The sequence below is a fragment of the Canis lupus genome, chromosome 1 (genome assembly GCF_011100685.1).
Source record: "Canis lupus familiaris isolate Mischka breed German Shepherd chromosome 1, alternate assembly UU_Cfam_GSD_1.0, whole genome shotgun sequence".
Classification (NCBI taxonomy): domain Eukaryota; kingdom Metazoa; phylum Chordata; class Mammalia; order Carnivora; family Canidae; genus Canis; species Canis lupus.
The window spans coordinates 123335132-123356977 of record NC_049222.1 but is presented as its reverse complement, the minus strand read 5'-3'; the positions used below and the strand labels follow the sequence as shown (position 1 = coordinate 123356977).

The 21846-nt window shown below is 42.0% G+C and overlaps 2 long non-coding RNA genes across 6 annotated transcripts in view; one reads left to right on the top strand and one right to left on the bottom strand.

Moving 5' to 3' along the window:
* The window catches only part of LOC119869839, a 60490-nt gene extending 60152 nt beyond the window's left edge, over positions 1 to 338 (bottom strand). For both annotated transcript variants that reach the window (XR_005354838.1, XR_005354839.1), the window contains exon 1: positions 191 to 338. This is a non-coding gene — a long non-coding RNA (uncharacterized LOC119869839). The remainder of the gene's footprint in view (positions 1 to 190) is intronic.
* Positions 1 to 18365, top strand: part of LOC111098499 — a 37584-nt gene extending 19219 nt beyond the window's left edge. The window contains exons 3-7 of one of the 4 annotated variants that reach the window (XR_005354835.1): positions 6733 to 6780; positions 10058 to 10330; positions 11690 to 11997; positions 13646 to 13836; positions 14526 to 15210. This is a non-coding gene — a long non-coding RNA (uncharacterized LOC111098499). Of the gene's footprint in view, positions 1 to 6732; positions 6781 to 10057; positions 10331 to 11689; positions 13837 to 14525; positions 15211 to 17422 lie in introns of those variants that run through there. The other 3 variants (XR_005354836.1, XR_005354834.1, XR_005354837.1) reach the window with 3 other exon arrangements.
* The last annotated feature ends 3481 nt before the right edge of the window (positions 18366 to 21846 follow it).

The window sequence follows — 21846 nt, the reverse complement described above, 5'->3', positions numbered from 1 at the left end:
CCCCTCCCCCGGGCTCATGTGCACACGCACGCTCTCTCTCTCTCTCAAATAAATAAAAATCTTAAAAAAAAAAAAAGTCGTCACAAAAAAAAAAAAAAAAAGGCATCACAGAGTTCCAGAATCTCAAAAAAGTCTCCACTCAGGGAATTTATCACTCTGTGGAAAGAGCTAGCGTTCAGTTAACCCTTACCACATTTCCTCTCTGCTTCCTAATCAACCCCATCCTTTTGTGGACAGAGATCACAGATGGAGCCCTAGAATGAGGTCAACTCAAGTTTTCCATTTGTGAAGTTGAAAGAAATATAGTAAGTGGGAAATAGGAGATGTGATATACACAGTTTCCTTGTTGAAAATGCCAGATTCATTAGACTCTTTACCAACTGCATCTTTGTTGCATCACAAAGGCTCCTGCACTGTCATGACCCATCCTGGAGGCTTGATGCTCTTCCCCCAGGCAGTGTGGTACTGTGATGCACACTCACAGGTGTAAGCACTCATGTGAACACTTAGAAATCAAGGAAAGTGTTTGAAGCAAGCCTGCCTAAATCCAAGATATTGAAAATAGACCACAAGGAAAGCAACCTGTGTTCTCTCTCTAGCCCCCCTGAATTATCTACCATAGCCATTGGGTCTACCTTTCATACTAAATCATACACAAACGAGGCTTTTTTGGGACACTTGGGTGGCTCAGTTGGTTAAGCATCTGCCTTGGGTCAGATCCTATCTTAGGATCCTGGGATCAAGCCCCAAGTCTGGCTCTCTGCTCAGCAGGGAGTCTGTGTCCCTAACCACCCCCTCATGCCCTCTCTCACATGCTTTCTCAAATAAAATTTTTTTTTGAAAAAAAAAAGACTTTCTCTTAATTTTTCTAAAGGATGCTCTCATCAAGAAAGCTTTCTAATTATAATTCAATCATGATAGAAAATAGAACGGGGGAATCCGTGATTTAAAAGGCAGTTATTCAGTGATTCTTGACTAATAGGTACTAAAGACATGATGCTGGACATGTTTCTAAACCAAAGCCAAGGGGCAAGAGCCCCAACACTAGAGATGTACCCAAGGTCCTGCTGGTCACATATTGGACCTAACCAAGCATTCCTGTGACTACTGAGAGGAAAAAATGGTATAGCTGGGCCAACTGCTCAAGTTTCCACATATTTCTGGATGGTGACGTCATATATCTGAATAGTACAAGACCTGAAACTGACCTTCAATCCAAATTATCCATGCCACCATGCAGAGCTCGCTTGTGGAAGTTTACATAAATTATTTTCCTATTTCAATATATTTGGAGACTTTAGTCTTTCCAGAATCATTTACAAGATGATAGCAGATACCAGTGATGGCTCAATTCCCTCAGTTCACTTGAGGTCACCTGAAAGTGTGACAGATGATTTCCTCCTGTCTCAAGCATTTGCACCTCTCTTCTTCTCTGCCTGAGGACTTTCTCCAGCAACACCAGAGCAACTCCACCAAGTGGGGGTGTAAACTGGATCTGCAAGCATCAGAGCACAAGGGATAATCCTCAACCAATAGTGATAGAAAGGAATAAATGCCTTGATTTCCCTGCCTTCTGATGGACAAGTCCAGGTATATTCCATACAGGTTCTCACAGGGCCCTTGGACAGATGGATCCCTAATAACTCATTCATTTACATACCTCTGTCTCACTTTTCTAGTCATTCACTTTTGTGCCTCCTGAATTCATCTCCAAAATAAAATGTCAACTAAAGTCTTTGAATTAGAGTGTGCTTCTGTAGGAACCTAAACTAAGACAAAAACAGGTAGTTTTAATTATTCCTTAATTAATATGCTTTATAATATAGTACTTTCTTACATATTTGGAAATATATGTGTGTGTGTGTATTATATTCAGGTATGTATATAAAAGTTTTTAGTGAATGAAATCACATTATGTGACAAACACAAATTCAAGAATACACCACATAGATCCCCCTCAAAGAGAGGACCTTTTGTCCCAGATGCCAGAAGTGCTGTCCAGGTCATCTTCCAGTGGTCAGCCCACCCAGAGAATGCTCACATACAGAGGGTGCCTAACTCCCATGCGAGTCCAACACCCATAATGGAGTTCCATGTTTTATATAGGAGAGATTATAAAGAAGAAAACCAAGTGAAAGCCATTGAAACTGTCTCCCCATCAGTAGAAAGAGTAACTCTAAAACAACAGCACATTCCAGGGGTAGGTGAGGAGGTGGATATTGGCCACCCTTAAAGATTCTAAACAATGTAGGGAGGAACGGAAAGGAAAGAAATGATGAAAATTGAAGAGCTTCAAAAACCTGTAGTACAACATCAAACACACCAACGTAAGCATAAGAGAAGTCACAGGGGAGGAGAGAAAGATAGCAAGAGTATTTAAAACAATAATGACCAAAAACCTCTAAAATTTTATGAAAACCTTTTCCCTATATATCTGTGAAACTCAATAAACTCTTACAGGATAAACTCAAAGAAGTCTACAGCTAAAAATAAAAAATAAAAAAAAAGTAGTCTACAGCTGTACACATTATAGTCAAATTGTCAAGAAATAGAGTATATAAATAGTCCTAAGTGGCCCTGGTAATTAAATATTTCAATTCACTGAGGAAACTTGGATTGTTCAATTAACAGAGTTGGGCCATCAGATTAGTGATTCAGAAAAGAAATAATTAAAAGTATTCATGACTCATTCATTTTTTCCAAAATAAATTCTTAATTGATGAAATATTTATATGCAAAAGGAAGAAAGAAAGAAAGAAAGAGAGAAAGAAAGAAAGAAAAGAAAAGAAAAGAAAAGAGAATAAAAGAAAAGAAAAATTTTAAAAAACTAGGAAGAGGTTCTGGTCCAACCTGACAGCCCAGGAGGCTTCTGAACCCCCCACCTCTCATGGACACAGCAACTCTACAGATACATATGGAGCAACTCCCTGTGAAAGGAATCCAGAAACTAACTGGGCAACTGCTACACATTAAATGGAAGACTCCCCACACAGAAACAAAATGAGGAGGGAACCCATGACTCCTTACTACTCCTTGAGGAGCAAAGGTTTGGATCCAACATCTAGCAACCCCAACTTTGAAATCTTCCACCGGAGCCACAGGCCCCAGGACACCTAGCTCTGAAAGGCAAAGAGGCTTGGCCCACGAGACCCCTAAGACTATAACAAAGCAAGAAGCCATTCTTAAGAAGCTCATGAAGGTCAACTGTGGCTATACTCCCCCCACCCCCGGCTCAGACCAAAAGGGCAGACCACAAGACCCACCTCCCAATCTTTCCCTGAAAGAGCCCAATTTGCATACTTCAGAAGTTACTGCAGAGTCAAGCTTCTTGTTTATCACACATCCAGGAGCTGACTGCACCTGAGAGATGAGGGAGATGAGGGAGGCCAGTGGATACTTTCTCTGCACTCCCCCTCTGGCCCAATTCAGTCACTGGTATGTATCTCCCTGGAAGGAGTTTGTGCACATATCTGGTGCCCCCAAAATGAAAAGACATCCTTAGTAATGTGAGAAAATATATCTGCTATAGGGTTAACATCCAAAATATAGAAAGGACTCCTGCAATCCAACAGCCAAAGAAAAAAATCCAATTAAAAAATGGGAAGAGAAATTGAACGTACAAACTTTCAGCTTTAAGATCAATGAGGTCTAAGGATCTAATATAATATATGTTGACTATAGTTGATAACAATTATAAATTGAAACTTTCTAAGAGAGTAGAACTTAAATGTTCTTACCAAAAAAAAAAAAAAAAAGGTAAATATGTGAGGTGATGGGGGTGTTAATTAACTAGATGTAGGGAATCCCTTCACGATGGATAGGCATATCAGATCACCATGATGCACACTTTAAATACCTTAGCATTTTACATAACGTACATTTTAAATATCTTAGAAGATAAATAAACAATAAAGCTGAATTTTCTTAAAGCAATAGGAAAAAACACAAGTAAGTATATTTATTGCCTTAGGAAAAAAACATCAGTTTTGACATGAAAACTAAATGCGATGAAGGAAAATCCTGACAGACTTGATTACATTAAAATTTTAAATTTTGGAGTGACAGAAAGTAAAACTAAAATCAGAATGGAAAACAAAAGATAATATTTGCAACACATGGAATACATAGAAGGCTTAATACATAAAAGTGTTTACTAATCAAAAAGGAAAGGAATTCACAGAAGAAACAAGAAATAAAATAACCAATTAACAAATAACAACCATGGTGACTATCACTTATATTTAAAGACATAAAATTGGGCAGCCAGGGTGGCTCAGCAGTTGGGCCCCTGCCTACGGCTCAGGGCGTGACCCCGGGGTCCCGGGATGGAGTCCAGCATTGGGCTCCTGAGAGGAGTCTGCTTCTCCCTCTGCCTGTGTCTCTGACTCTCTCTGTGTCTCTCATAAATAAATAAATAAATAAAATATTTTTTAAAAAATAAAAAAATAGAGACATAAAATTAAAACAATGCAATGTCATTTCACATGTCAAATTATGTTTTATCTTCCTTAAATCTATGTCAGTGTAGACAAGGATGTGTTTGCTAAATACCTAATAGTGCAATTGCTGGGTCATAGGGTAGCTCTATTATTAACTTCTCGAGAAACTTCCGCACTGTTTTCCAGACTGGCTGCACAGTTCATGTTCCCACCAGCAGTGCAAGAGGGCTCCCCTTCTCCACATCCTCGCCAACATTTGTTATTTCCTATCTTGTTAATTTTCTGACAGGAGTGAGGGGATCTCATTGTGGTTTTGATTTGTATTTCCCTGATGCTGAGTGCTGTGGAGCATTTTTTCATGTGTCTATTGGCCATGTGTACGTCTTCTTTGTAGAAAAGTCTGTTCATGTCTCTCGCCCATTTCTTGATTAGATTATTTGTTTTTTGGGTGTTGAGTTTGATAAGTTCTTTATAGATTTTTGGATACTAGCCCTTTATCTGGTAAAACATTAGCAAATATCTCCTCCCATTCCATAGGTTGCCTTTTACTTTTGTTGACTATTTCCTTGGCTGTGCAGAAGCTTTTTATCTTGATGAAATCCCAATAGTTGATTTTTGCTTTTATTTCTCTTGCCTTTGGAGACGTGTCTAGCAAGAAGTTGCTGTAATCAGTCAATTATTTAAAATTAACCATTTGTTCCTGCTTCTTTAATCTATGCATTATAGCTCTACTATGTCCATGCACTGTGTGGACTATGGAAGATGAGAGGGAAAGGAGAGATAGAGGACTGTTCCCAAAGGGTTTATGATTTTCTGAGAAGGAAAAGACTAAACTGAGTCCGAAAACCCAAAGTCTTGTACCTTCTCTATCTCTGTGTGACTTTGGATATGTTACTTCTTTGTTCTGGGTCATAATTTTCTCTATGGAAAATAAAAATATAGAACTAGATAATCTCCCATTGCTCTTCCAACTCTGATATTCTTTAATTCTTGTTTTCCAGTATTTCTAAGCAACATTTTATATATTCTGTCATTCAGAGATGAAGCTAAAAAAGTAATAAAGGAAATGTTTTCATATTTGTAGTCTATGACACAACTACAGTGATTAACATTTAACGTTTTGAAAAATACAAATGTAATGATCCAAAGGGGCACCTGCACCCCAATGCTTATAGCAGCAATGTCCACAATAGCCAAACTATAGAAAGAGCCCAGATGTCTATCCACAGAGGAATGGATAAAGAAGATGTGGTGTATATAGAGTCTAAATACTTACCATTTACAATGACATGGACAGACCTAGAAAGCATTAGGTTGAGCGAAATAAGTCAATCAAAGAAATACAATTATCATATGATCTCACTCACACATATGTGGAATTTTTTTTAAAGATTTATTTATTTATTTATTCATGACAGACATATATATAGAGAGAGAGCCAGAGACACAGGCAGAGGGAGAAGCAGGCTCCATGCAGGGAGCCCGACGCGGAACTCAATCGCGGAACTCAATCCCGGCACTCCAGGTTCGCGCTGTGGGCCAAAGGCAGGCGCCAAACCACTGAGCCTCCCAGGGATCCCCCATAAGTGGAATTGAAGAAACAAAACAGAGGATCATAGGGGAAGGGAGGGAAAAATAAAATAAGACAGAATCAGAGATGGAGACAAACCATAAGAGACTCTTAGCTATAGGAAACAAACTAAGGGTTGCTGGAGGGGAGGATGGTAAAGGGATGGGGTAACTGGGTGATGGGCACTAAGGAGGGCATGTGATGTGATGAGCACTGGGTGTTATATGCAACTGATGACTTATTGGACTGTACATCTGAAACTAATGATACACTATATGTTAACTAATTGCATTTAAATAAAATAAGTTACTAAAAAAAACAATTGATCCTCACCCAATCGGCTTGAGTTGCCAAGACATATGACTTCCCATTATGATCTGTCTGCACTGGTTATTTTAATGATCAGACCTGATGAATTGCAAGGAATGATACATCCCTTTCAGCATTGTGTCTAAAGTCAAATAGTTAGGCACCTTCAGGCCAAAGATCTCCCTGCATCTTAATGTAATTTCATAATGAGTTTTAGGAAGACTTTACATATAATTTGCTAAACCTTGAGGCCAACGTTTGAATTATTTTCTATCAAGTCCTGTTATATGTCTGGTGTAAAGCATTACTCTAGAATTCAGAAATTTTATCCCCAATCTGAGCTTTCTTACCGTAGCGAGACCTAGACTAGATATTCATTCCTCTTGATGACATTTTTCTCTCTGGCTCTTCCAGAAACAAATGCTGGGACAAAGATTCAAGAGCAAGAATTTTATTCAGAAGGTAATTCCAGGAAACAGGGAAGGTAGTAGAAAAGTAAGATAGAGTAGGAAGCAACCAATAAAAGGTGAGTTAGTGAGCTAATTACTACTTCAGGGAACTAGAGCTTGATTTTTCTGGGGAACCCTAAGAGCCAGTGTAGATCACCCCCTTCAGGGTTATCTACTGGAGGGAAAAAGGGACTAGGGTATTTCTACAGCTACTCAAGCCATCCTTCATTGTTACTGTTCCTGGAGAGCATTAAATTGCTCATTCGGCCTTCTAAAGAGTAAATTCTAGCCTCCAGAGAAAACCCTCAGGCAGTTAGAAGGCTGTACTACGACATAAAGACCTAAGGGGATATTTTGTGAAGAAACAGTTAAATTTCAACTAACAGGAAGGACTGAGTGAGAAGGAATTTTAATCTTGGGAGAGGAATTTAAAGAGCTTTAGATCAAATCCCCATCTCAAGATTGTATTTGTTGCCCAAAATGGCCCACCTACCCATTCACTGACTTCCCCAGATCTCTCAATGCAAAAAGAGACTTAAAAACCATTTCAGGTTAATCAGAAGTAAAATATTTTGCCATAATAAAATCACTGTGGATGGAAATTGGAGCTACTCCATGAAAAGGCGTGTGTGGCTGAGCTCAGAGCTGCCAATATGCACTTTATTGGTGCCGGGAAGAGGTAATTGAAGTGAGCAATTCCTCACTAACAGTGGGTAAATGGGCTTTAGCAGCTATGGCAGGAAGCTAGTAATCACCAGGGGACTCTCTGGGCATGCTCCATGAAAGAGACCATCTGAGGTCATTTGTGAGGATGTGCACCCAGCACTGGGTAGCCTCCACAGAGAGGGTCATGAACTCCACTTGTGAGTTCTCCCATTCCTCCCTGATCTCCATCCCTCCCTGAATTGTGCCAAAGACGCTTTCTCCCTTGTCACCCCTCAACCACAGGGCAGTGAAGGACAGTCCCATTTCTCAAGGTGGTCTCTTCACTTCCAGGGCTCCAAGCCTTAGTCTGGGAGAGCTGTCACAGAAAAATAGAGCCCTAGAGGAAGAGGAGGGGTAGCTGATAGTTCTAAACTAAGAGCAAGGAGGAAATAAAAAATTCATGAACCAAATCATTGGTTCATAACTCGCCTTATGATGCCAGCTTTGGTCCAAGTGAAGGAGAGGGAGTGGAAGGAATGCTAATGGGGCAGCTGTTATTGCTCTGAATAGGTAGGTGGGCTATTCTGGCCACAGGGGTTCTAGGGGTGACAGTCCTTGGCTGACCAATTAGCCACCATCTTCCATTAAGTTGTTCTGTGTTGAGAGGCTCCCTTTTGGACTCTGGTCATGCACTTCATTTGAAAGAAAATCTTCTTGGTAGAGAGGAGGAGACAAGCGTGTGATTTATCAACTACTCAGGGAGCAGCAAATCTGGGCTTCAAACTCCCTGCACATTTTTGACTGCTGTCTGTGCCCGGTGTACCTCATAAAACAGGAGGCAGGAGTCTGCAGGAGAAGACAGGGCAGGCACATTCTGACATTTGATGGAACTTCTTAACCTTCCCATGCGCCACTCAATGATATTTTCACGACGTGCAGAGGTAATTAGGAGATGACTGAGAGGAAGCAACAAAACAAAACAATAGAAGCATAAGCTTTGCTCTTTGAAAGAGGAGAAAAGCTACCAGTCCCATGTGCCAGGGCACGTACAACCACTACTTCCACCAGCAGAGAGAGGCTTTAGTCTAAGCTGTTTCCAAAGGTAAATTGACATGCTCCCTGTGGGGCCTCTGCTTCTGTAACTCCGGGATCCCTGCAGGGCATAACCCCCCAGAATGGGCCACCCACACTTTACAAATCTGCCTTCAGATCCGCTCCTTTTCCTGCCCCTCTGAGTTCGGCATTGGAGGCCTTTCTGTAAGTGAATCTCAACCTGCCATGACCACAACGGCCCCTGATGCTCTCCCTTGTGACCAGCAAGGCTGTAGTCAAAATGAATCACTTTTGGTCCCTTGGAATTACCCTGAACATTCATTTGCCAAGCTCTGGGCTATGTGCTTTTCATTTATTATCTCATGTCAGCTCTTACCTCAATTCGGTGAAGATACCGCCATCGCCTACCAGATTAAATTAATTTCCAGATTAGAAAACCAACTACAAGGGGTTATAATAAATAATAATAATAATTAAATAATAACAATAAAATAAATTGCCTAAGGTGTCAAAAACTAGTGTTAGGGCTAGAATCCGAATCCAGGTCCGTTTACGCCACACCTATGCTTTTAATAATATGATACACTGCTTCTCATGGGAGCCTTTTCCCTTTAATTAATCTGTTTTTCCCAAGTTGTTTAAATATTTATACTCTCTTCTTCATGAGGGTTATCCCTGTGCAGAAACTTGCTGTAGTTAAAATCTTGACGTCATTTTAAATTTCTAAGGGAAGCTACCTTCCCCAGAAGCCTATTGCTTCTCTCAAGAGCTCCCTATCTCCTTCCTTTAAGCAGGAAATATACATGAAACAAGACCTTTAATTAGCCCTCATTATTAGCTCCTACATCCTCTAATAATTATCTTTGGCGATGTCATCTTGAATCCCTCGGGTAGCATGGATACTATGAATGATTAGAGGCTGTTCTGAGAGCTGGCCGTCAGTCTGATTTGTATTAGGCCAATTACTCTAACTAAAATTAAAATTTGTCAAGGATAGTTTGATGATGAGTCTTGGCAGCTAAAGGGAGCCCTTAACGAGCCAAGCAGCACTCTTTGGCAGAAGCACGGTGGTTTCATCTCAAGGTGAAGGTCTGGTTGTTAGTGAAAGTACCAGAGATCAAAAGGACAAACTTTTCAGGATTTGTAGCCTTGGACAGACTCCCTGGCTTGCTGTCACTGGAATCCACCCGGCCAATAAGTGCTTCGTTCTCTCTTGTGGTATTTGGCGGTTCTCAATAAAGACCAAAGTAGAAAACATGGACCCAGGAGCCAAGGACTTTAACGTCCATTTGGTATAACACATCTATTAGGTGCCTACCTAATATCTATTTCCCCCATTTTAACAGAACCCTGGTTTTGTTGAAGCAGCAACATGATCTGCCAAAAACCAATCTTTTGGCCAGACTCCTTTTTGTGAAAGTCAGTCTTATAACGCAGTTATGGCTAAAGAAACCTAAAAGGACGTCTGCTTCAGAGTTTCTGGGGAAAAAAAAGTTTATTTTTTCCTAATAAAAGGAAATGGATATGGTTATTGTTTTCTTTTGTCTTTTCTCGCTTCCTTCCGCTTGGGATACGCATGCAACTTCTGAAAGCGCATCTGTTGTCTTGAAACATGAGGTGATAATGGAAAGGATGAAATCCAACCTAAGGATGGCAGAACAGAGCTGGAGAAGGGCCTGGATCCTTTTTGTCCAATCCCTTGGCTGTTCACCTCCCAATTAAGGTTCTCTAGTTAGGTTTTCCCGTGACTTGCTGCTGAAAGCACGCCCGGTAGGTAGAGCTGGGAAGGTGAACAGAGAAGGATGCCCAGTGTCAGCAGTCCTATCCGAAAACACCATGAGGCGGCGGCTGAGCGTGGAAAGCAGGTGAGACCAGTGTGGGCTATCACGATCCCCTCTGCGAGTGCCTTTAGGGCAATGATCACTCATTAATTCATTCTCAGGGGACAATGGTTATGCTTATGTGTCAGACATTGGCTGTGTGATGCTGTCGATGCAACAATACAACTATTCTACAGTTGATTAAAAACATGAATATTTGTAGATTCAATGTCTACAAAGGGTACAATGTCCTACTCTGGCTGCCACAGCCAGGAGCCTCCTCTACCTAAGCCCCTGAGAAGGTTCTTCTCTGCTGCATGGCATTACCTGTGGTGTGTGCTCATCATTTTATTGAGGATAAAAGCGGAACATTCTGGAATAGGAGGACATCCTGAGGCTACCTGCCAAGGTCAGTGTGTAATGAAGCAGTGAGGCCGCCACTCTCGCCAAACGCTGCTCAGCCTCATCTTTACTTACTTTGACTGACCTTTATGTAATAACTGTGTTTCTAAAAATCTATGTCAAATTGAGTCACATTTTAGATATGCTATGAGGGTTTACTGTTTCACTACTTAAATCAATCTTGAGTCTAAATTTTTCTGAAAGGCGAATATTTCTCTTAATAGATTTGATATTTGAAACCAGATATTTGGGTATCATACTTTCATGCAAAAGAAGTCTGAGGTATTGTCACTAGAGTATTATGCAAAATTCACCTGTGATAAAGTCACTACTGTGGCCCCTAATGCCCACTCTACCTGCAGCCTTCTCTGTCCACACTAAAGGGAACTCATCCTTTTTTTTTTTTGCCTCATTCAGGCAAAAAAAAAAAAAAAAAAAGTGCCATTTTTCTTAATACCTCTTTTTCCTTTACACTCCACATAACAATTCCTTACCAAATACTGTTGGTTCCACTTCCAAAATACACACAGAATCTGGAGCCCCATCTCCCCTGCCACTGGGTTGGTCCTCCTCACACATCTCTCTGCTGCCATACTCACCTCCCTACAGTCTGTTCTCCACCTGATGACCCAAGTGATCCTCTCTTTTTACTTTTTCTTTTCATTTTTTAAGTTGAAGTATAGCGGACACATGTTACATTAGTTTTACATGCACAACATAGTGACTCAACAAATGTATATGTTACGCTCTGCTCACAAGTGTAGCTACCATCTGTCCCCAGACGTCATTACAATACCATTGACTATATTCCCCATGTTGTGCTTTTTATTCCCATGACATATTCATTTTGTAATGGGAAGTCTGTATTTCCCAGTCCCCTTCCTCCATCCTCCTCTTCCCCCACCCCACCCCCGGCAACAAGAAGTTTGTTCTCTGTATTTGTGGGACTGTTTCTGCTTTTTGTTGGTTTGTTTATTTATTTTGTCCTCCTGATCCTTTTAGGGTACAAGTGCGAACAATTAACAGCTGCGCTCAGAGTCCTTCAGTGGCTCCCATCTCACTCAGTGTAAAAGCCGAAGTTCTCCCAATGTCCAAGAAGATCCTGCATGCCCGGGCCGTGTCCTTCCCCGACTGCTGCTCCATCTGCACTGACCTCCCAGCTGCTCCTCAAACTTGCTCAGCTCCTTAGGGTCTATGCACTGAGTGTTATTTCTGTCTGGAATGTTCTTCTCCCTGATATCTTTGGGACTGAATGCTCTTCCTCCTTCTCTCTTTGCCCATGTCATCTTCTGAGATGGACAAGGGCCAAGGTATGGGGGGCAGGTTGGGTAGAAAGGGCTCAAGTATCCTCCATTCTCCTCTTTTTAACCAGAGTAGCTTCAATTTTGTGTGCTTTATACATTGGAGTTTCTTGTAAGATTTGATGTGAACACAGGACTCCACTGCCTTAACAGAAAGCCTGAAAAAAACATCATATTGAAAGGGGAAAAATTGGTGGTTGGGAGATTTATTAGACATGGTTGCTGTAATTCAGATGAGAAATGATAAGGGAGGGACCAGAGTGGTAGTTACATGAGTGCAAAGAAATGAATGGACTTGAGAAATATCTATGGAAGCAAATCCACTAAATGTGTCAATTGATTGGCTGTGGGGCATAAGAAAGAGTGCAGGACATTCTCAGGCTGGGTATGTGGTGATCATTTATATAAAATGAGTGTGGTATTGCACATGGGAAAAGCAGTTGTATTGAGTTTGGGGGATTGGAGACATTTATCAGGAAACTACCAAAAGTCAAGGTGAGCTCAGGTAGGCCTGGAGATACAGGAGTCATTATTAAAAATAAGAATACCTGCCGTGTGTTGAGGGCTGGTCGTATGCCAAGCATTGTGCTAAGCACTTCCATTTCGTAGGGCTATTATAAGGGTTCCGTAAACACTGAGTACATTTATTTCAAGTGGGATCCCTGTTCCTCCCATTCACTACAGTTAGTGTAACGTAGAATGTTGATGAGGAAAGAGAGCTTTCTAGTAGACACCATGGGCAAGGATGCTGCATGACCTCTGGGAAGAACTGGAAGCACACTTTCACCTCCTCCAGGCTGTTCCTCCACCTCCTATCTGTCCTCCTCTCCTGTGCCTCACAGCAGTAGAGCAGCTCACCCTGGGCCTAGTTCATCTAACGGAATACGACCGCTAACAACTCCCAAGCTTGATGTGGGCCAGCACTTTCTCAGCCCCAAGTATGAATTTTTAGGGAAATGATTCAGTTGGCCCAGCTTGTGATGAACCAATCCCCTGCAGCCAGGGGGTAGGGACACGCGGGGAAATCATGTGGCTGGAAGGAAGATAGAGCAACATCTCCCCAACTATGGAGGGGAGATGGGTTATTTCCCAGAAAAGATAAAGAGCTGGACAGACAAATCAAGATGTGTCTCCAACAGGAAGCTGTCATCACCCCATTTTACAGATGAGCAACTGCAGAAGCTACACAAGGTAGTGACATGTCCCAGAGAGAGGAAAACGACAATGTAGGAAGGGACCGGGGAGCTCTGTTTGGGCCTGTGTTTGCGGGATAATTGGGAGACGAGAAGCTGGAGAAGGCGCCGTAACTGTCGTTGCCACACTTGCATCCTCTCAACCTATCCAGGGAGGTGTTCACCGACAGTTCCGGTTCATGTTGGTGGCTCTCTGGGTCTCTGCCTGAGAATGTTCTCTGGTCCCTGGATGCAAGGGGAGCCAGAAGCGCCAGCCAGTTGACCCATGAGGAATGATAAACAGGTACTCGGGCTTCCCCAGCCCCCCGGGGAAACATTCTGCGGGATATTCCAAAAAGTCATCAGAGTTCCCAACGAGGTGAGCCCCAGCTGCCCACAATGGTAACCCGAGCACGACGTAGCTCTTCGTCTTTCTTTTCTTGCTGGTCTTGCTCTCTCATTCCCTCGTTGTTCTTCCTTGGAAGCTACCTGCACTCAAACGGTTGTCTCGGGGTCGGCCTGTGAAGGAGCTGAAATTAGGAGACCATGAGGACGTCTCAAAGACTGTGCATAGAGAGACCAGAATAAAACTCATGAGAAAAGCCAGAGAATGGGGACCAGCAGCCAACACCTGCCTCCAGGAGATGCCCACTCCTCAGACTTGGCCCTGAGGCAGGTGAGCATTTTGGCAGCCGCTGACCAGAGCCATGCATCTCCTGCCGCAGCGATGCTCCAGCAGACAACCTGAAGGGAGCCTTTAATTATGCTCCAGATCAGTCAATAGATCAAATGTATAAATGAGCAGACCACTCTCTCCTTATTATTATGCCACTGCTCCAGTCCTGCCCATAATCTGGGCCCATATCCAGGGTTTTGTTTTGTTTTGAAAACAGCAAAAGAAACAACATGATTTTTCTGTTGGAAAAAAAAAAAGACACTCCATCAAGTTATTTTTATTTCCTGGCTGACAGTCCTTTCGTAATCTCCAGTGGGTAGGAAATTAATTGGGGCTTGAAAATACAATTTTCCATAGGTGATTATTATAAGCCATTGGGCTGCCTCGCAGAGAGGGGACTGCTTCCAATTGCAGGCTAGGAAAATTCAGTGAATTTTTTTGCATTGTCTCTAAGACATCATTTGCCAATTATCTTTGAAATGCTTCACTGGCAGCTCTCCAAAAACAAGCCCTCTCCTTGCTAACGGGAGACATGGGGGAGTTCTAGCCACATCATTTAGAAAGCTTTATATGCACAATCTCCCCTAACACAAGCACTCCCTGAAGGATTGGAGGGCAGCTTCTTGGACTAATAATGATTCCCTGATATCAAAGGTGAATAATTATCTGTTCTTCTTCCTTGAGGAAAGAAGAATGGAAGATAGTAAAAGATCAGAAGTACCTGGAAGAAGAAGAAAGAAAGGAAATAGGGAAACAAGACTATTCCTGTTCCATTCAAAGAGCATTAGGATAGAATCTCTCTCTCCCTCTCCCTCATATAACATTTCCAATTTCTCATCCACATGACATTTCAATAAATTGACTGGGCTCACAGAGTTTGAAGAAACGTATGCATGGAAGTCTTGCCAACATTGGAAGTCAAAGATTTACATACATTAGGTGATTAGGGCTCTACACAGCAGAATATGAAATCAAGTACAAGATGAACAATCATGAGTAGGAAGTATTTCAGAAAAAGGAGAAAGGATTGGGGAGAAGGGTGATAATATCTGGAGACACCTAGTCATGGGAGCACCATGGAGCTTCCACACGCCACATGCAGGCTCTGACAGTTTACTCACTACCTCGCCTGTCCAGGCCCTTGTAGGATAACGCTAACCCCTAGCAAGCTCCTCTGAAAACTGGCTCCTGAAAGGTCTCGTTCCCCTTCCTTCTGGAGAACACTTCTAAGTTAATTTCTTCTTCCCCAAGACATATGGAGGAAGTTCACATGAACCCTCGAGTCTTTTCTTTCATGAGCTTTAACTCTCAAGGAAGATTTTTTTTAATAATAAATTTATTTTTTATTGGTGTTCAATTTGCCAGCATACAGATTAATATCACTCTATACCCAGTTTTTTTTAAAGATTTATTTATTTGTTTGTTTGTTTGTTTATTTATTTATTTATTTATTTATTTATTTATTTATTTATGATAGACATAGAGAGAGAGAGAGAGAGAGGGAGGGAGAGGCAGAGACACAGGCAGAAGGAGAAGCAGGCTCCATGCAAGGATCCCAACGTGGGACTTGATCCTGGGTCTCCAGGATCGCGCCCTGGGCCAAAGGCAGGCGCTAAACCACTGAGCCACCCAGGGATTCCCCTATACCCAGTTTTTCAAAGATATTTTCAAATGAGAGAAAGCAAACATATTTTAGGGTTTAAGCTTGACAAAACCAAAGCTAACTCAAAAGAACTGAAAGCAGACTGAAGCCTGTAGTTGCACACACGTTTTTTTAAAATAATAAATCTATTTTTTATTGGTGTTCAATTTGCCAACATACAGAATAACACCCAGTGCTCATCCCGTCAAGTGCCCCCCTCAGTGCCCGTCACCCAGTCACTCCCACCCTCTGCCCTCCTCCCCTTCCACCACCCCTAGTTCGTGTTTATAGCAGCATTATTCACAAAAGCCAAAAGATAGAAACAGACCAAGTGTCCGCTGAATGGATGGATAAGCAAAATTGTGATATGAGCATGCAATGGAATAGTTTTCAGCCTTAAAAAGGAATGACATTTTGACACATGTCACAACCTGGATGACCTCTGAAGACATTATGCTCAGTGAAATGCTGTCACACTGAAGGACAGATACTGCCTGATCTCACTTCTATAACGTAAGTAGCGTAATCAAGTTCATAAAGACGGAAAGCAGGAGAGTGGTTACCAGGAGCCGGGGAGGGGAAATGAGGATTTGTTGTTTAAACAATATAGAGTTTCAGTTTGGGGTGAAGAGAAAGTTCTAGAGAAGGGCGGTGGCGATGGCTGCACAGTGTCAGCGTGCCTAATGCCATGGAACTGTACACTTAAAAGTGGAAAAATAATTAAAATGGCAAATTTTGTTATGAATTTTTTACCACGATAAAAAAAAAATGTCCAACATCTACTCCGTGGAATCCTATTGACCCTCTGGATCTAGTTCTCTGGTCTGACTGTAATCTGTTCAGACCACACCAGACAAAATGTGTATGAAGCTCCCCTTGGTGCTTTGCCTAAACAAACATCCAGGTGCTCGTCCCACAGCTTCTCATATTTTCTTCCACGTCCCCTGATATATCAAAAATCACAGTCTCCTAAACCACGTGCACTGTGGTTGCACTGTGGCCTAGGCCAGAGCTGGAAGCCCGCAGGGAGGAGGCCGGAGAGCTGAGAACCAGTGTTTGTCCAGAGATGGGTAGAGCTGTACTGAAATTCGAATATATTACACATAAATCCAGAGGAGGAAATGGTTTGCCCAAGGTCACAGGAGAAAATAGATTATTTTAATTAGCACTCAGGAGTGCATTGATCCTAATATCACTCTTAATGACATGCTGGCACCACCTTCCCCATCTGGCCCAGCCTGGACAGAGTGCAGGAGCATATGCTCTCCTGACTGTTTGTTGTCGGAGTCTATGCAGTTGGTTACAAGATTCCAAACGGAAACAAATGGTGAATTCTTTAATAACCTGATCACTTTTAAAAACTGGTCTGACAAGAACCTCCTGACCCACTAAGAAGCTCATACTCCAGACCAGTCACAGTAGCCAGGAGTATCTTTCAGAAGATCCCGGATGATCCAGTGTGGCGGGTGCCTGCCAATACGATGCAAATGCAATGCCGATCAATTGCCAAATGCAATTGGGAAATCCTGCATCTTCTGCAAGACTGACAAAGTCAATGAAAGTAACAAAGGAGACTGCTTTGAATTCCACTTAAATCAATGACGAATGAGGATAAGGCACAGTTAGGGCAGATACTGCGGAAGACAAGACCACAAAATGATGATTTGACCAAAGAGAAAGACGTCTTCAGAAGCTCTCAGGGAAATTGATAACTCTTAAAACTTTTTTGGCAGAGCTTGATCTCCTTAAGATGTTTTCTGTAGTTAGTTATTAGTTAGATATTCAGAAAAATGGATTTGTTCTTTTGTGCGTGACTGTAACCAACAAAGATTGTATAAGACAAATTTGCTTTCAATATTTATTTCGTAAGATAAAGTTTCAAACAAATATTTTGGTTGCATTTAGAGTGCAATGTTCATCCCACTTTAAATAAATTCCCTTTAGGATGTGTTCCAGCGGCCTAGCCTGATAACGTGAGCCTGCTGGGTATGTGCACATGGCAAAGCCCCTGCCTCCTCGAAACATACCGTCAAGACGCGGGCCGAGGTCGCCAGCTACGTGTTGGACAAAGCAGTACACGGAGATATTGTCCACACGACGTCCTTTCTCAGCCACCATTCCCAGGATAGTATTTTGAATTATATTTCCAGGAATGGAAATATTTTTCCTCCCACCCAGTGCCCCTTGTAACAATCATGCCTTATGTATAGGCATGAGCTTTGGTAAAGGGCTTTCCTACTATTATCCAGTTTTAACTTTATACTAATTACCTCGTAAGCGTTTAGAGCAGGAGTTATCAGGCCCAGTAAACAGGTTGAGGTCAAGAAAGGCCCTGCCCAGCAGACCCTGACTGCGTCCCCGAGGCCTCCTCCTACTATCAAGCACCTGCTCCCTGACCTGTTGTTTCCATACTTAAGCCTCCTCTGACCCTCTCCTGGACCCATCGTGTGATATTTGGCTTCCCAGTGCCATTAGGATGGGGACGAAGAGAACCTAACCAGGCAGCAATTCGCCTGCAGTGACCAAGAGGACATTAGGGTTGAGCACTGAATGAGAAGCTAGAAGCCTGGGGTTCAAATTCCAGTCTTACTTTGCACTAGTTGTGTGAGTTTAGAGGGCAGGCTACTTAAACACCTGAGCCACAGTTGTATTTAAATTGAAAAGTTTAAAAAATAAATAAATAAATTGAAAAGTTTTTTGAAATGTATTCTTAGTTCCAGAACAGGCCTAAAGATTCAAATCTCTTCCCTGCCTTGAATTCTGCAAGAGTGTTTGAGGAGCAAAAGAGCTCATGGGAATCTTTTAAACTCTGACCCTACAAAATATGTGATTATTAATTACTGTCACCCATGAATGCTCAATATCTCATTTATGACAAAATAATAAATTCTTCTTTAGGCAAAAGTTATGTAAGAGCTAATCATTTTATTTTATTTAAATTTTTTTTAAGATTGTATTTTTATTCATTCATGAGAGGGAGGCAGAGACACAGGCAGTGGGAGCCCAACTCAGGACTCGATCCCAGGACTCGATACCCCGGGATAATGCCCTGAGCCAAAGGCAGACACTCAACCACGGAGCGACCCAGGTGCCCCAGAATTTGGGATATTTAGAATCCAGAATGACTCAAGTTGTCCATTGCAGTGGTAGCAGTGGCTCAGTTGTTGCTGGCCAATGACAAAGACTACAACTTTCACCCTTTGGGCATCTCTAACTCCTCCAGTCCTACTTATTCCCAAACCTTCATCATACTTCCTATTAAGTTCCTTTTTGCTCAAATTAGTGACCCTCTGTTGTTTGCAAAGTAGGAACTCTAGCAGATCATGAGGATGAGCTGACAGTGGGCCTGAGAGTGCTCATCAAGTATCCTGAGCCTAGGATGTGTTCTAAGTGCTCCCTCATTGCCACTCTTGCCTTTGTATGGTCCAGTCACCCACAATCTACTATCCTTGCTATTTATGTTTGCAACCTAAAGCATATTGAAGACAAACGGTGTCATAGATTTTGCTCCCTTTCTGGGAAATAGGTCCGCTAGTTTCTAATCTTATTATGCCCATTATCTGTCTAGGAACATGATGTACATGGATGGATGTACCTGGTGTATATGGATGATTCAGAGCCAGCAAAGCCCATCTTGACCTCCAAAATCTCACCTGAACCACAACTCCCCAACACAGGCATATAAACATCTCTTCTAGGCACAGAAACTCTATATCTGGGGCTGGAAGGAGCTTTTTTTTTCCCCAAATATTTATACTCATTCATTTTAAAGATTGATTGATTTATTTGAGAGAGTGCATAAATGAGGGGAGCAGAGGGAGAGAGTCTTCAAGAAGACTCCCCACTGAGTGCAGAGCTCCACACGGGGCTCCACGTGTGGTTCCACAAGGGGCTTGATGGGTGGGGAGGCCTGGAGGGGTTCGATCCCACAACCCATGAGATCACAATCTAATGTGGTTGGTTTCTTGCCGAAACCAAGAGTCAGACACTTAACCAACTGAGCCACCCAGGCATTCCTGGAGGGATCTCTTAAAAAGATTTTATGTTTACTCAAATGCTCAAAGAATAAGCCAGGACCAAAGTACTAGCCTCAAAATATTCCTTCAAAGGACTTGAGTGATCAAAGAGGCAGAGCACTCCCAGTACTCCACTTAACTCATTTCATTAATGTGACATAACCCAGCAAAGTGGCAGATTTGCTTTTAAAATTCTGACACTTTGAAGACAAGTGCTGATTACCAACAGTGCAGCCATGAAATGGCACTATGGGGAACAGTTTTTAACATATTTACCTAATTAGCCCATTATAAAGTGTAATGTGATTTCTTGCCTTATCCTGTCATTAGTTTTATGATAATCTTTAAGAAATGACAGCGTCAGAAGGGAAAGGGAAGAGGCATTTTGTGCCCAACTCCATATGCTTCCCAAAAGGCTCACACCGTCCTTGAATTTAACATGGTGCACGTGGAGCACCCCAGAGCTCAGTACAAGGGCTTGACGGCTTTTCAGAATTGTGAGAGAGGCTCCCCAAAGCAATTTGCATGCTCACAAAGATGATGCATAGAACCCAACCGCTGCAGACTCCATTCCAAAATAGCTTTGGAGAAAAGAGCCCTGATGTAGCAGTCAGTAAGGAAAATTAGGTTTCAATCTCAGACGTGTCTTTGACTAGTGAAATGACCCATTTCACTTAACCACTTGAGCCTCAGATGAATCTTCAGTTGCACAATGGTAATAACGATACTCAACAAGCCTACTCATGGGTCTGTATCATTGTGACAAGACCGTGAGGTAATGGATGTGGAAGTACTTACAATAGTGATCACTGATACGTACTGAGTGTTGACTGCATGCAAGACGTCCTTGAGATGATTTCTCAATTGTGCAATTAAAATGATCAAAAACTTTCATTTATTCTGGTTTGAATTTCAGAGACAACTTTCTGAAAGCAACATCCTCAAAGAATTCTTCCCTGATCCCCCCCTCAAAATAGGCATCTTTTGCTACTTTCTCATTGCATCCCTTCTTTTTCTTTTTTAGCTCTCAAAACATGTATAGTTATAATTTGTGGTAAGGATCTGATTTGTTTAATTCCTTTCTCCCCCATGAGACTATAAATTCCATGAAGGCAGAGACTATGTCTATTTTGCCTACTGAATTCCTTAACATAAACCCTACCACATAAACAGTGCTACATAAATACAGAAATGGCAACTACCTGCTTTCTGAAAGGGAGTATTTTCTGGAGCCCCATGCCACAGCCATTATATACATAATAGACGGATTCTCTATATTTAAAAAGAGAATTGAAAAACTAGAGAGTGGCTAAGCTAACACCTTTCATTCCAGGTACTCTGCAACATGGACAGAGCTTCAAAGAGAACTCACCCTATTGACTGAAGACTATACTAGCGGGAGAATCAAATTAATGCTTTTAAGTTAATCATGTTATTTACTACTAATACATCTCACTACTATGCATTGCAATATGTGATATCAGTCATCTTTAAATTAACACAAGGTGTAGGGGCACCTGGGTGGCTCAGTCGGTTAAGCGTCTGCCTTCAGTTCAGGTCATGATCTCGGGATCCTGGGATCCAGCCCACATCAGGCTCTCCACTCAGTGAGGAATCTGCTTCTCCCTCCCCTTCTGTCCCTCTGCCCATGAATGCACACACTCTGTCTCTCAAATAAATATAAATAAATAAATAAATAAATAAATACTTAAAAAAATAGAATTACCACAAGGTTTGAGTAGCCTAGTATTGTCCTTCTTTCATTCACTCAACATGGATTAATCAGTTGCCTGGTATGTGGTCGGTGCTGTGATGGTCCCTGGATAATATTTATAGAAAGAAGGATTAAACCTTATTCTTAGAGTCTTGGATAATAATCTGAGCGCCAATATTGCCTACCTCATACCATCCAATCCCGACCCCAGTGTCCTGAGTGCTCCTGATAAGAGCACTAAGTTTAACATTGTTCTGTAGGAAACACACAGCCCTAATGAAAAAAAAGCTCTGCTCTGGCATGGAGCGGGCAGGTTTGGGTTTGGTCCTACCTCCAACACTGGTTCTCTGAGTTACCCCATCAAATGAATTCCCTCTGCTAGCCTTAAATTCCTCAACCAGCAGTGAAGAACTTGGACTAGAGTTTCTCTAAAGCTCTTTTAGCTCTAGCATCATGACCTTCTCTCTGTCCCCTACACTCAACATTGTGTTTGTTGCAAGTCATCTGTCATAAAGGAAAGCCTGATCCCCCATAAATGGATGAGATGCAAATCAGCACTCCTACTAGGCTGGTAACACTGCCGATCAGAGGGAAGGAGAAGAATTAAAATTATTATTAGTAGTAGCAGCAGCACTAGT